At 34.9% G+C, this 15447-nt stretch overlaps 1 pseudogene; it reads right to left on the reverse strand.

Annotated features, from left to right (window-relative positions):
• Positions 1-728: 728 nt before the first annotated feature.
• Positions 729-3045, reverse strand: LOC145109940 (heat shock 70 kDa protein 1-like; annotated as a pseudogene).
• Positions 3046-15447: the final 12402 nt, after the last annotated feature.

A 15447-nucleotide genomic window follows, 5' to 3' on the forward strand; every position in this document is an offset into this window, starting at 1 on the left:
TTTATTTTAAATTTTCCAATCTAAAGCAAAAAGAATAACATACATTAAATATATATATTAATGGTAACTTATATTTTTGAGTTAATTTTATAATCGTTAGAGTATATCAAAAACAAAATGATGGCCAAAGGGAAAATTTCACGTTAAAAAAATAATTGAGTTAATTATATGATCTTTAGAGTATTTCAAAAACAAAATGATGGCCAAACGGAAATTTTCACGAGAAAAAAATAATTATTCGTCGCCTTTTATCACTATGTACTCTCGATTTCAAATGTATTAACTATGATAAACAATCAACTATCTATGCACTTCAAATTACAATGGTCTAAAGGTAAACTATAACAAGAAACTATTCTTCACCCCTCTCTATATAAGCAAACTATTCATCGAAATTAATTAATCATTGTTCAGAAATTATTCGTCGCCGCCGCTTTGTGCGGGTAACTAGTGTGTGTGTGTGTATATATATATATATATATATATATATATATATATATATATATATATATATATATATATCCGTAGAAAGAAGAAATTGATCAAAACTAACTTCTAACAAACTTGAGTAATAAAAGACTAAACTACCCTTGTAACTAATTGTAACAGAAAACTAACACTTACATGAGCAGCAGATCGAAATACCATTCCAAAATTCATGAGTTGCACAACATGTTTAACATAAACCAATGAAAGAAAGACCACCTTATAAGTTACCCTAGTTGAATTAAGGACCATGATTTGAGAACTAAAATTCTCACATGCATATAGACTCTAGATATTCCTTCATTGCTTGAACCTTATCAACAGATGCATCTTGGTGGTTCTCGGTCCACTTGGTCGTGTCAGCAATCACGTGCTCCATTTCATTCAACCTCACACCATACGCCATATTTTTGATCTTCGTCTTCATGTTGTATATGCAATCCTCTAAAGCATTGAATGCACTAACTTTCTTATTGTATTCTTCATCCTTGTGTTTGTACTTCTCAGCATCTTTAATCATCTTCTCAATCTCTTCCTTGGAGAGTCTTCCATTTTCGTTGGTAATCCTGAGTTTACTCATCTTACCGGTTGATAATATCTCCACTGTGACTGTGATGATACCATTTGCATCTATTTCAAGGCACACATGGAGTTTTGCAACTCCTTTTGGAGCCGGTGGTATTCCGGAAACTTTCAACATCCCCAATAAATGGTTATCTTTAGATCTAGCTCTTTCACCTTGATACACCTTCATATCCTCGAAAGTTTGGTTGTCAGCGCATGTAACATAAATTTTTGATTTCTTCATAGGTATCTGAGTGTTCCGTGGGATCACCACATCAAATCTTTCCCCTTGTGTTTCTACACCAAGGGACAAAGGAGTGACATCTAATAACACTAAATCTCTACACCTTTTATCACTGTTACTACTTAACTTTGCACCCAAAACTGCTGCGCCATATGCAACAGCCTCATCGGGGTTTAGGCTCTTGTATAACTCCTTCCAGTAGAAAAGTTTCTGCAACATAGATTGGATCTTTGGTATTCTAGTTGAACCACCAACAAGAATCACATCGCTTACCCATGAAATCTCCATCTTTGCATCACTTAAACATGTCTCTAGAGTCTTCATGCACTGATCAAAATAATCCATGTTGAGCTCTTCAAATTTAGCTCGACTGAATTTCATAGAGAAATCAATCCCCTCATGTAAGCAATCTAGCTCGATTGAAGTCTGTGTATCACATTAGAGAATCCTTTTTGCTTTCTCACAAGCACATCTAAGTCTCCCCAATGCTTTTTTGTTAGGTGTCAAGTCTTTTTCCCATTTCCTTTTGAATTCTCGAACACAGTGATCCACCATGCGGTTATCGAAATCCTCGCCTCCTAAATGGGTGTCACCAGCAACGGCTTTCACCTCAAACGTACCCCCTTCCAGTATGGTCAATATAGAGACATCAAAAGTCCCACCACCAAGATCAAACACAAGAACATTCTTCTTTCTCTCTTTAGTTTTGAAGAGCTCTAGACCATAAGCAATTGCAGCTGCTGTAGGCTCATTGATCATGCTAATGATGTTGAGTCCAGCAATGGCTCCAGCATCCTTTGTTGCTTGACGTTGTGAATCATTAAAGTAAGCCGGAACCGTTATCACAGCATCTCTTACAACTTTTCCAAGGTATGACTCAGCAGTTTCTTTCATCTTCCCAAGAATCATGGATGAAATTTCTTCAGCCAAAAATTCCTTCGTTTTTCCTTTGTAGGAGATAACTATCTTTGGTGTGTCGGCTGGACCTTCTACGACCTTAAAAGGCCACAATTTCATGTCATCCTGCACTTTGGAATCACTGAACCTCCTTCCAATCAACCTCTTGGCATCTGAACATACGCAGTTAATTAATACAGCCATTAGCAAAGTGAAATTATGGAAATCAACTATATCAGATTTTAAGACCCTAAACCGGCGATCTAGGAGTAGATTTCTTGGTTGATATTTAAAAACCAAAGTAATATGTAAAAGAATATGCAAAGAAAGAGATGCCAGTCCACGACAGAATGAAAATATACTATAATTGTGCTCACATGCACTAAATTAATGTAATTAAGACTTTCCACCATTCTCAAACAAAAAAGCAGTGTAGTGTTTAAAAAACCCTTGATGAACTTTATAATGGAACAATTGGGGTACGTAACATTGCTTCAAAACTCAAAAGATTAGTTTATAACAAGGATCAAGACTTTGGTGGACTTAAATGTATTAGAGTCCACTGTTGATGATTCTGATCTAGCGGACTGTTTCTTAAATATAGAGTTTCCAAAAAAAACAAAAAAAAACTCACCAAATATGGTGTTAGCAGGGTTCATAGCCGCTTGGTTCTTGGCGCCATCGCCAATGAAACGTGCTTCATCAACGAAAGCAACACAAGACGGTGTCGTTCTATTGCCTTGATTATTGGGAATGATTTCGATGCGATCATGCTTCCAAACGGCGACACATGAGTAGGTTGTTCCGAGGTCAATGCCGATGGCCGGTACGTCGTCGACTCCCCTTTTCTCCATTTCTCCCAAAATTCTAAATAAATCAATTGTTTGCTTTAACCTGACACCATGACTTATCTATATACTGTTTTAATTCGTATACGTATAGTATTATATTTCATATTTACTTTCCTTATTTACTTCATCATGCAGCCTAAGTTTCGTACGTAGATAGTTTCCTAATTTACTTTTGTTTTTCTCGTATTTATGTAGTGGTTGTTTCAGTTGGCAATAAGATTATTATCAAGTTCAAAATTATTATCGTATCAGGGCAAGGCTCATAATAAGAAATCGAAATTAAAATAAATCTGGCAGCAATCCTCCGCCACCAACCGGAGAAAAAGCAATCGACATATCTTCACCATATTTACACACATCGGCGGATCACCCCGAGCTCAACTTCATTGGCGGTAACTGCTAAACGACGGCAACTATAGCGACTGGGTGAACGAGATGACCAACAATTATTTGCTTCAAATAAAATTGGATTCGTTGAGGTTGGCTCGTTAACGCAACGGAGAAGGAAATCAAGAATAGCGTAAAATATGCTATCACCACTAAAGATATATGGGACGATTTGAAGGAAAGGTCCGGGAAGAGAATTGAATGCCCCAAGTGCATACGAACTCGGATCCTCATCCCTACCTTCTAATTTTCAAAATTAGGATTAAGGGTTACCAAGTTTTATCTATTCAATTTTTAAGACAATTAAAATAATAATTAAGGAAACTATAAACCCTAAGGAAACCCTAAGGCAATTTTCGAAAACAAAGGGAAGGAGGCTATGTTTCGAGAAACCTAAGCTAAGGTCGAAATTTGCAATAGCAATGGTTTATTTTCGATAAACCCCAATCAAGACCAATTCATCTCATGCACTAGTCAATTGAAAACAATAGGTTTCATACTATTGATGGGTTTTATAGGTTATCAAAAAACATGTAAAGCGGAAAATCTTAACCCTGAAGTTCACATACAACCTATAAAGGATCTATGTTTTCTCTAATTGATAGCAACATACTATGAATTTCAAAAACCTAAAGGAACTCAATGAAAATCGAAATTCATGAATTAGGGTTTACATACCTTTAAATTTATTATAGCAAATAAATCATTTCAATCCCCTATGTTTGTTGGTCTTGGAAAACTAGCACTAAAAGGATGATGCCTCTAATGGCTAACACCCAAAACCAGAATCCATAGAATGAGGATGAGATATGAGATATGAGAGAAATTTTGTTCATATGCTTATAGGTAATGTCATGAACGAAATTTGCAAGCCAAGGGGTACTATTTAAAGCTTAGGTAACTTGTAAGCAAAACAAGATTTGAATGTATTAAATAACAGATTTAATCATAATTCAAATAATTTCCTTTTATACAACTAGGATGCTTCCAGAAACCCTAGGAAACCCTCCAAAACCGTCCATACCAAGGAGAGTTCTAGAATTGCTTCTTTTGTTCAACTATTACACAATTATAATTCGCTCATTGCACCTTTAATTAATTCCAATTAATACTGAATTAATTCCAAATTAATTCTGATTAATAATTAATCAATTCTAGTTGATTTAATATTAATTGATTAATCATATAAATTAACAAATCAATAATTTAACAATTAATCCCATATTAATTTATTAATCACATAATAAATTAACAAATCAAGTATCTATTTTCAATTAATATATTAATCATATAATATATTAAAAAATATTTGCCCATAGTTTTAAATTAGTTTATTAATAATATAATAATCTAATAAATTGTCCTTCTTTCTCCTAATATCATTTCTAGATGTTTCTGGTCATGAGGGAAACCCAAAGAGGACTTTGTTTTTAATTACAGGTATATACCAATGTAGTTATGAGCTTAGACACCTTAATCCAGCAAGTATATCATGGTACCTCGTCTTCTTCATCTCCTCATCTGCAGCGTACTGCGGGACCAACAAACTTCTCTCCCTGAACTTGGTGGTGATCTCTGGCACGGTCTCTGTTATCTGGCGAAGGTCCCGAAACTCCCTCTCTAATTGTTGCACCTCAACAGCATGTGGAAAATCTACCCTAAACCTTGTCACAAAATCATCCCAAGACATGGCTGCCACAGCTTCTGCTCCCAAGGAGTGACCAAGCTCTTCCCACCAGTCGCGGGTTCCATCCCTCAGAAGGTAAAAAACTACTAGCAATAGGGTCAAAGACATGGCTGCCACATTCGATCTCTCATGGAAAAAACTAGTCTGCTGATCATTCTCCATGTCAATCCACTCCGTACTAGCAATAGGGTCCTTCTTCCTGAAGAACTTTGGGGATCCGCAAGCCTTGAACCCCCAAAAAGATACAGTTCGAGCCCCCAACTGACCCACCGCAATTTCAACACAGAAATCCCCAAGCCGCTCATCCAGTAGCTCCATGATCCCCTCCTTAATGCTACCAAATTTTTGGATTAGTGTCTAAGTCCATAACTATAATTGGTATGTACTTGACCCGATTGGCATGGTCCATTTGGGTTGCATGGCATCGGAACAATTTGGATAGATTTTTGTGAGAAAATGATATTTATGATTTGTTAATATATTATAAGTTCTAATATATTAATATGAAATCATATTATTTAATTAGTATTGATCAAGAATTAATTTGGAATTAATATTGTGATCAAAAGGAGACTAATTAAATATATGGGGATTGATTGTGTAAATCATTCATTCTTATATATGTGGGCTTATGATCCATAGTTCTTCATGTTGGGCTAAACCCATGGAGTAACCCATGGATACTCCATGGAGGTTTTAACCCATGGAGCATGAAGAATATGGAAAGACATGAGTTACATGGTGTAACCCTAATAGCCACCATATATAAGGACCCCATGGCTCAAGAAATTGGCACTAGTGTGTGTACACATGAGGGCTAGCCAATTTGAGCATAGGAACCTTTTCTCTCAAGTTATTCCAAGATGTTGGTGATGTTGTGTGAACCATTTGAGGTGTCACACTTGAGGCACTAGGCTCTTAAGCGCCATGGAATCAAGCTACAACAAAGAGGTATGTAATTCTACTAGAAGTTATATTATATGTTCTTCATAATATGCTAGCTAGAACAATACCTTGGAAAATTGATATTTTCATGTATAATAGAGAAAACATAGATCCAAGGTATTTAGGGTTGCATGTACACCTTAGGAGTGTTAGAATGCTCAAAACCCTTCAGTGGTATCAGAGCCTAGGCTTGTTTTCAATTATACTTGATGCAAATTGCTGAAAAAAACTGAAAAATCAATTTTTTGGCTGTCTGGGCACTGGACTCGCCGAGTCCACTGATGAACTCGCCGAGTCCATGAGGAAAATCATCCTACTCGTCGAGTAGGTTCATACACTCGACGAGTAGGAGCCCCTGACAGCATATTTTCGACTTTTAAGGCTGGAATTGGACTAGGAACATTACCCTAAGCTGTTTTTGAACTTGTAAACCTGTTTTTGATGTGGTAATGTTCATGCTAATCCAATTTCATAGATAATTTTCAATAGATTCATGTTTTGTATTAGTTTAATGATTAGGCTAATTACATGAAAAAGTGTTTGATTTGAATTATCTTGTTCTTATGAGTTGATTTAGATTAACAGAAAAGTTATCTGATAATATGTTTTCAATCCAAATTAATCTAAAAGTTGTTCATAATATGTGTTTTTGTAACTTGTCCTCAAGTTATATGAAAAGTCACATTTATGATTATTAAAACTCATAAGATTTCCATAAGTTATGAAAAATGGAGAGTCTCGTTTTTAAATGTTTTAAAGTCTTCCATAACTTGTCCTCAAGTTATGGAACTTGAAGAGTTTTTCATTAAAACTACTTTAAACACATAAGTTATGGAATTGAAAATTTTTTGAATAGTTCAAAACTTGCCCTCAAGTTTTGTAATTTGTAAAGTTTCCCCTCATGAATATTTTAATTCCTAGTTAAGCCTTAGAATTTTAAAAGTTAAAATTCAACCCTTATACATTATAGTATTATAAATTAATAATATATATATATATATATATATATATATATATATATATATATATATATATATATGTAAGAGCAAGTCAGTCTTACCGTTAGTAGGCCTCATTCACAAAGTCGGTCTTTAAGGGGGGTATAAGGTTGTTGCCTATAAAATGGCAACTTAATGGGTGTCCACTCTCACCCACCGCTTCCTTGACTGGTGGAGGGTCGTTAGCCGAACGGGTAGGACAAGGACTATAATTCTCCCTTCATTAAAAGTATTAATGATAAATACTAAAGTAACTAAACCTTTTATAAATTCCCAATCTTAGTTACTTTAGGAAAATGTAAATTTGGTGCTAACCCATGAAATTACACTTTGCACTTTGCTTAAGTCGTTAGTGGAGCGTGTGTGGTTAACCGGCACACTAACCTGGATTTAACAAGGTATGCAAAGGGTAACTTAATGTTTATCATAGTATCGGTGGAGCGCGTATGGTTAATCGGCACATCGATTGAGGGGTAAATATTAAGGGTACCAAGTATATTTGCATGGTTATTCACACCTTGTTTTGTGATCCTCGGCATCCCAGTCACAAAATTTGAGAGGGCACAATCGAGATTGAAACATGCCATTGAAAAGTTCAATGAATCTCAAAAGATCTAGGCGTTTCAAATCCAATTAAAACCTAATAAGTTATTTCGTTTTTCATGGTGGAAATTGGTGAATCGTCATTCGCTTACCTTCAAATATTCTATAGCTTGGATTACAGCATCCCTCTTCCAAGTTATAAAATATTGTGTTGGGTCCTAGCCTTAATATTTCATATTGGGTGTTATATTAAGGACTTTAAATCAACTATCTTGAATATCTCCCAAAAAGATGTCTGGTTCAGACAATTATGATCTTCCCAAAACTCTTGGAACAAACTTTCCTAATGAAGATGATGTCCCGAAAATCATTCTTCACTCCCTCCACCTCCTCCAATTATTCTCCCTAACCCACAAGTTCAAGGTCACTCAAGCCCTATTTGCAAGCAAGGTCTATGTGTGCTCACATCTTGGAGATGAAGTCACATATTGACAAACCGGGAGAGTTGGGTGTCAAAGTCTTGAGGAAGTTGGATGTTCAATCACTTCCTAAGTCACATAGTGAGTTCTTTAAGGACTACTATGTAAAAGACTATGACATGACCCTTAATGATCTTATTTGTTTGCTTGGTGCTGCTGAATCAGCAATGATTTGGAGCTCTGGTAAAGCAAATTTGATTAGTAGATCAACTTCCCAAACTACCATGGACATTGACAATTGGTAACATTGGATATCTAGAAAAACTTTTTCTTCCAATGGAAAGGGATCGGCCATAGTCAAATCGGTTGACCAAATGGTAAAGAGAAAGGCTAATTCTGAGATAGTCCTGTGTGCCATTCCCAAAGGGTCCATATGTTTCTGTTGCCAAAGGAAGAGGCATTGGTTGCGAAGCTGCCTTAACTACCTAAAAGATCTGAGAGTAGGTCTAGTCAAAAAGTTTGACTCTGCTTCAGGTAAATCCACTATCTAACTCTATTAAGTTCCTATTTGGAGATTCTTATTACATCATGTGACTGGGTCACATGTTGAAGTTTTAAGAATAAAAGAAAAGAGAGGAAGCTTAAATAAGAGTAAGCTGATTCTGATCGCGAAGATGGATTTCGATCGCATGGTTCGATGATCAGAATTTTTCAGCTGCTGCTTAAGAGTTGTGATAGATTGCTTAGGAATAGATAACAACATAGTTTTTCATATGCAATTTTCATTGTAAGGATAAGTTTTTCCGCAAGTTCTAAAATAAAAGAAAATTTTTGATTTTATTTATTTTAAGTATCCTTACAATGGCATTTGTGAAAAATTGCTGTTTATATGATTCCATTGATAGCAACATTGGAAAATGGATTTGATTCTATCGTTTGTGGTAGTGTCATAATTTACCAAATAAGGAAAGATTCTCATCAACCAAGTTTCAGTTGGATAGAAACTTGGAATCATGCAAGTTGTATTGTATGATGGGTCCATTATTTGCGTTCAAAAATTCGATTATGATAACGGCGTCCCTTTTCATAATCTGAATTATGAGAACTTGGCAAATAGAAATAGAAATATCATAGCAAAAGACTGGTCCAATATCATGTCTTTATGTGAGACATCATGATTGTGTCCCATATGCTTCGGATATAGGATCGATTGCATGTGCTATAATATTCATCTGTTCTAAATTTTTTCTAAATGCCTAGAGCATTAAGAGGGAAAAAGTACTAGAACTGGATATGACTAATTTGATTAAGCAATTGTCGAGGACAATCTAAGGTTTACCAAAGATTGTTTGCTCAGGAACAGTTGGAAGTATGGTGTTAATTTTTGGAGAGAACCATATTGACATATTCTGAAAAGAGGCAACTCTTGTTCAGAAGTGATACTCAAAATGAGAATATGGAAATATTCCCATAGGTGGAAGTTATTTATTAAATCTGTGTAAGAATAGGAAACTTAATGCAAGAAGGATGTTTAAAGCAATTTACTTTAAATTTGAGACTTCGTTTCCACGGAATGGTCTCCATTGGAATACTCTGTAATGTCTGTTGACAAGTTTTTGTGACTTTGTGCATAATCATTACAAGAGGATCAGTGCATATAAGTTTAGAATCTAACAGATTTAGGTAAATAGTAGGAATTTGGAATTCTTGCATTTGCGGTAAGGATTTGGGATTGTGAAATGAGAATCATTGGAATTATGTTCAATCGATCTATTTCACAAAGTAAAGATCATAGACAAACTTAGTGTGCATACTTGGTGTATGGCATAACTAATGTTTGGAAAAACATAGTGTGCATACTTGGTGTATGGCATCACTAGTGTTTAGAAAACATAGTGTACATGCTCGGAGCATGGGACAACTATTGTTTTAATTCAAGTATAAAGTTGATAGTTTGAAACAGTATGCAATGAATGATGGGTAATCAATATGGTGATAAATAAAAGGTGTTCTATTTATATTCATAAGTTCTGAGACCATATTGGATTCGATTATTCTTGTGTTTCACTTTGCATGTTTTGACTTCCAGAATAACTAGGTCGTTCTTCCTGAATGACTAAGTTATTCAAACCATCCACAGTCGGTCATATGTTGGAAGTAGATATGAATCAAGACTGTCATGATGTTGGATTGTAGATGTCCAAGGTATGGGACATAGCAAGAGTTGCTGCAATATTCATTAGTGCTCATAAGTTCTGAGTGTTGTATTAAACCCACGCTTATTTGACTCACTTCATGGATTTTATCACGAGTGATCATGAGATGATAATATCTTATATTCTTCAAACCTAGAGATATGACTTGTTGCCTATGAGTTGGTTATGCATTGATTGTACGAAAACGCATTGGTAACTCGATGTTATAAAACATGCCTTTGTGTATGATTCAACAAGTAGTAGAACAAGCATATGAGTCGAAGTTTATCCATTCCTTTTACCCTTAAAGGGATAAAAGCGATATATGTGGGCCCCTCGATGATTTAGTGATGACACCCCAAAGTCCTTGGCCAAGCCAGGACTAATGTGATTTGTTCAATTAGTTGGTCATCATAAATCGGAAATCGGGAAACAACAAATGGACAGATAGAAAGATTATAATCCATGTATCAGTCCATATGATATCTAGAATTGAGGAATATATGATCCCTTATCTAATGGGCGCGTCATTGATTTGTTCAGAGTTCGACGTCAGCTTTTAAGAGCTACAATTGCTAGTTGGGTTTTGAAGTCATACGCAATAATAGTTTTAGACTTATCCAAGTGGGAGACTGTTGGATTAGTGTCTAAGTCCATAACTATAATTGGTATGTACTTGACCCGATTGGCATGGTCCATTTGGGTTGCATGGCATCGGAACAATTTGGATAGACTTTTATAAGAAAAGGATATTTATGATTTGTTAATATATTATAAGTTCTAATATATTAATATGAAATCATATTATTTAATTAGTATTGATCAAGAATTAATTTGGAATTAATATTATGATCAAAAGGAGACTAATTAAATATATGGGGATTGATTGTGTAAATCATTCATTCTTATATACGTGGGCTTATGATCCATAGTTCTTCATGTTGGGCTAAACCCATGGAGTAACCCATGGATACTCCATGGAGGTTTTAACCCATGGAGCATGAAGAATATGGAAAGACATGAGTTACATGGTGTAACCCTAATAGCCACTATATATAAGGACCCCATGGCTCAAGAAATTGCCACTAGTGTGTGTACACATGAGGGCTAGCCAATTTGAGCATAGGAACCTTTTCTCTCAAGTTATTCCAAGATGTTGGTGATGTTGTGTGAACCATTTGAGGTGTCACACTTGAGGCACTAGGCTCTTAAGCTCCATGGAATCAAGCTACAACAAAGAGGTATGTAATTCTACTAGAAGTTATATTATATGTTCTTCATAATATGCTAGTTAGAACAATACCTTCGAAAATTGATATTTGCATGTATAATAGAGAAAACATAGATCCAAGGTATTTAGGGTTGCATGTACACCTTAGGAGTGTTAGAATTCTCAAAACCCTTCACAAACATCACAGGAGTCGCATCCAAAATACCACAGGTGATCTTCGATGAAACGAACTCGCGAATCCTCTCATTAATCGGCTCAGCACCAGAGCCCGAACCTAAATCAGAACCAGAACCTCCTCCATGAGTACTCGTCACCACACTAAAAAGAAACCATACAATGATCAGAACATACCCAAAGTGTGACATCCCCAATTTCACGGCCAAAAAAGACCGATTTGTTTATGCTTTATTTGAAAATCAAAATATTTTTTTGAAGAATAATATTGCGGAATTTGTTCCCAAATATGATAAAAATATTATCAAATCATTTCCAAAGAAATGTCTTTTAATTATATTAAAAATGTTTGGATTTCATCGTCAATACAGTACATAAGAATAAACGGAAAATAACATAGGTCTCACAACATCTATTATTCTACTGGTCTATAATCCATAAGTCTCTCATCTGTCCATCACATCGGTGATCTTGTGCCACTACCTGTAATACAAGAAACTCATTGGGTCAGGCTTGGGAGCCTGGTGAGCACATAGGGGATTCCTCATCAATATATGTAAGTAAGGCAACCATGAGGGGGATGGATTACACCTGGTGAACACGTCGTTCAAAAACACCTACAGGTTGCGAGCCTGCCCGCGTTCCATTGGACTGTCTAGAATAATCTGTGGTCTTCATCTATACTCCGCTAGATGATTGAATGAACTTTAAAGTCAAGGCCTATCATCATATATTTCATCTTTCATCATCTATTTCACCTTTCATCTACCCATCTTTACCCAACATATTTATAGGTATAAAATACATATACAGTTTAAATCAAATAAAACATGTATAAATTGTTCATCCAACATAGATATCAAGAACATAGATACTATGCACATATAGCATGTAATTTATACTAAATACTTTATATCTATGTGTAAGATGAAAGTAACTATGCACTCTCTTGTTAAAAGTGACGATTCGTAATTCGGACAGTGCTTCGCTTCTAGCAATTGTCTTTTCCTTTGACGTAACCTAGTATTATTATTATTACTAAGTTTTAGTCTAATATTTATTGCGACTAATTATTAGTCTAGATTCATCATTAACTCAAAGTCTACTTCACGATCTATCAAGTAAGCAACAACCAGGTAGGATCATATCAAAGGTAGTGTGCCCTTCAGGTTTTGTGACTGGGATGTCGAGGATCACAAAACAAGGTGTGAAGTAACCATGCAAATATACTTGGTACCCTTAATATTTACCCCTCAATCGATGTGCCGGTTAACCACACACGCTCCAACGATACTATGATAAACATTAAGTTACCCTTTGCCTACCTTGTTAAGTCCAGGTTAGTGTGCCGGTTAACCACACACGCTCCACTAACAGCTTAAACAAAGTGCAAAGTGTAATTTCATGGATTAGCACCTTATTCACATATTCCTAAGTAACTAAGATTGGAAATTTATAAGTGTTTAGTTACTTAGTATTTATCATTATACTTATAATGAAGGGAGAATTATAGTCCTTGTCCTACCTGTTCGGCTAACGACCCTCCACCAGTCAAGGAAGCGGTGGGTGAGAGTGGACACCCATTAAACTGTCATTTTATAGGCAGTAACCTTATACCCCCCTTATAGACTGGCTTCGTGAATGAGGTCTACTAATGGTAAGACGACTTGCTCTTATACATATAATATATTAAACTTTTAATATTATAATAGTATAAGGGTGTATTTTAGACATTTAAAATACTTGGTGGTTTAATCTATTAATTAAACTATACTCTTAATTTAATTAAATTTAAACCATGTCATTATGGAATTATTAATTTAATTAAACACTTTAATTATCTATTAATAAAGTCCATAAGAGTTAATTGAATTATTCAATAAAAACATCATAATTCCAATTATTAAATTCAAAATTAAAACCATTTAATTAATTGTTTAAGTTATGGACCCAAGAGTTTTAGAATTCAATTCTTTTTTTTTATCATAAAAAACTTTTTTCAAATTCCAAAACTTTTGGATTCCATAACTTATGGAGTTAAATACTTGTTTTATGATGAAACTTTTCATGTTCCATAACTTAAGAACAAGTTATGGAATTCTTTAAAACATTAAGACCAAGTTTTGTAACTCCATAAAAAACTTTGAATCAATTTTTTTAAAAACCTTTTCATATCCATAACTTATGGAGGTTTCAAAAAAAACTCTTTAGATCAAACTTTTAAAACTAATAAAATAATCATATCATTTTATCTTTTACTAAATTTGACCTAATTCAACTCATATAGCAAATGATTCAAATGTTACAAATAATTAGTTTTTCACAAAAACAAGTAATTATCTTAAAATTTGACAAACGTCATGTTTTTTTTCCTTTTTTTTCAACTTGAAAATAAAACATTTGCATCAATATAACAGAAAACAACCCATGGCTCTGATACCACTATTGGGTTTTGAGCATTCTAACACTCCTGTGGTGTACATGCAACCCTATAAACCTTGGATCTATGTTTTCTCTATTATACATGCAAATATTAACTATTCCAAGGTTTCATCCTAACTAGCATATTATGAAGCACCTATACTACAAAGTTCTAGTTAGATGACATACCTTTTGATGTAGCTTGATGTCTTCAAGCTTTAAGAGCTTAGCCCCAATAGTGTGGAAGCCTCAAATGGAATCACAAATCACCAAAACACCTTGGAATAACTTGAGAGAATATGTATGCACACTAAAATCGGCCCACTCTTATTTTCACACACTTCTTCCAATTTTGTGAGCCAAGGACCCCTTTATATATTATGGAGGATTAGGGTTACATCCATGTAAACCCTAATACTCATGACCTTTCATTTACATAGGATCCATGGGTTAAAAGCTCCATGGACCATCCATGAAAGCTTAGCCCAACCTAAATGAACTTGGCCCATTCCATATATATAAGAGTCCATATTTAATTAGTTCTTTTTGATCACTTAATTAATTCTAAATTAATTCTTGATCAATACTAATTAAATAATATGATTCCATATTAATATATTAGAACTTATAATATATTAATATAAATCATAAATATACTATTCTCAAAAGACTATCCATATAAATTGTGGCGGTGAAGTGCAACCCAAATGGACCATGCCGGGTCGGGTCAAGTACATACCAAATATAGTTATGGACTTAGACATTAATCCAACGGTCTCCCACTTGGATAAGTCTAAAACTATTATTGAGTATGACTTCAAAACCTAACTGGCAATCGTAGCTCTTAAAGCCGTTGTCGAACTCTGACCTTGTCAATGACTTGTCCATTAGATAAGGGATCATATATTCCTCCATTCTAGATATCAAATGGACTGAGACATGGGTTATAATCATTCTCTCTATCTATTTGTTGTTTTCCCGATTTTCGATTTATGATGACTGACTGATTGAACAAATCAAATCAGTCCTGGCTTGGCCAAGCACTCACATGTGTCATCGCTAAATCATCGAGGGGCCCACAGATATCGCTTTTATCCCGAAGGTAAAAGGAATGGATAAACTTCGACTCATATGGCTTGTTCTACTACTTGTTGAATCATACACAAAGGCATGTTTTATAACATCGAGTTACCAAATGCGTTTTCGTGCAATCAATGTATAACCAACTCATAGTAACAACTCATATCTCTAGGTTTGAAGAATATAAAATATTATCGTCTCATGATCACTCGTGATAAAATCCATGAAGTGATTCAAATGAGCGCGGGTTGAATCCAATACTCAGAACTTATGAGCACTCATGAGTGTTGTGGCACCACTTTGTCCACCAACTTGGACCTCTACA

This window comes from Lactuca virosa, chromosome 4, assembly GCF_052849685.1.
Source record: "Lactuca virosa cultivar CGN04683 chromosome 4, Lactuca_virosa_CGN04683_v6, whole genome shotgun sequence".
NCBI lineage: Eukaryota > Viridiplantae > Streptophyta > Magnoliopsida > Asterales > Asteraceae > Lactuca > Lactuca virosa.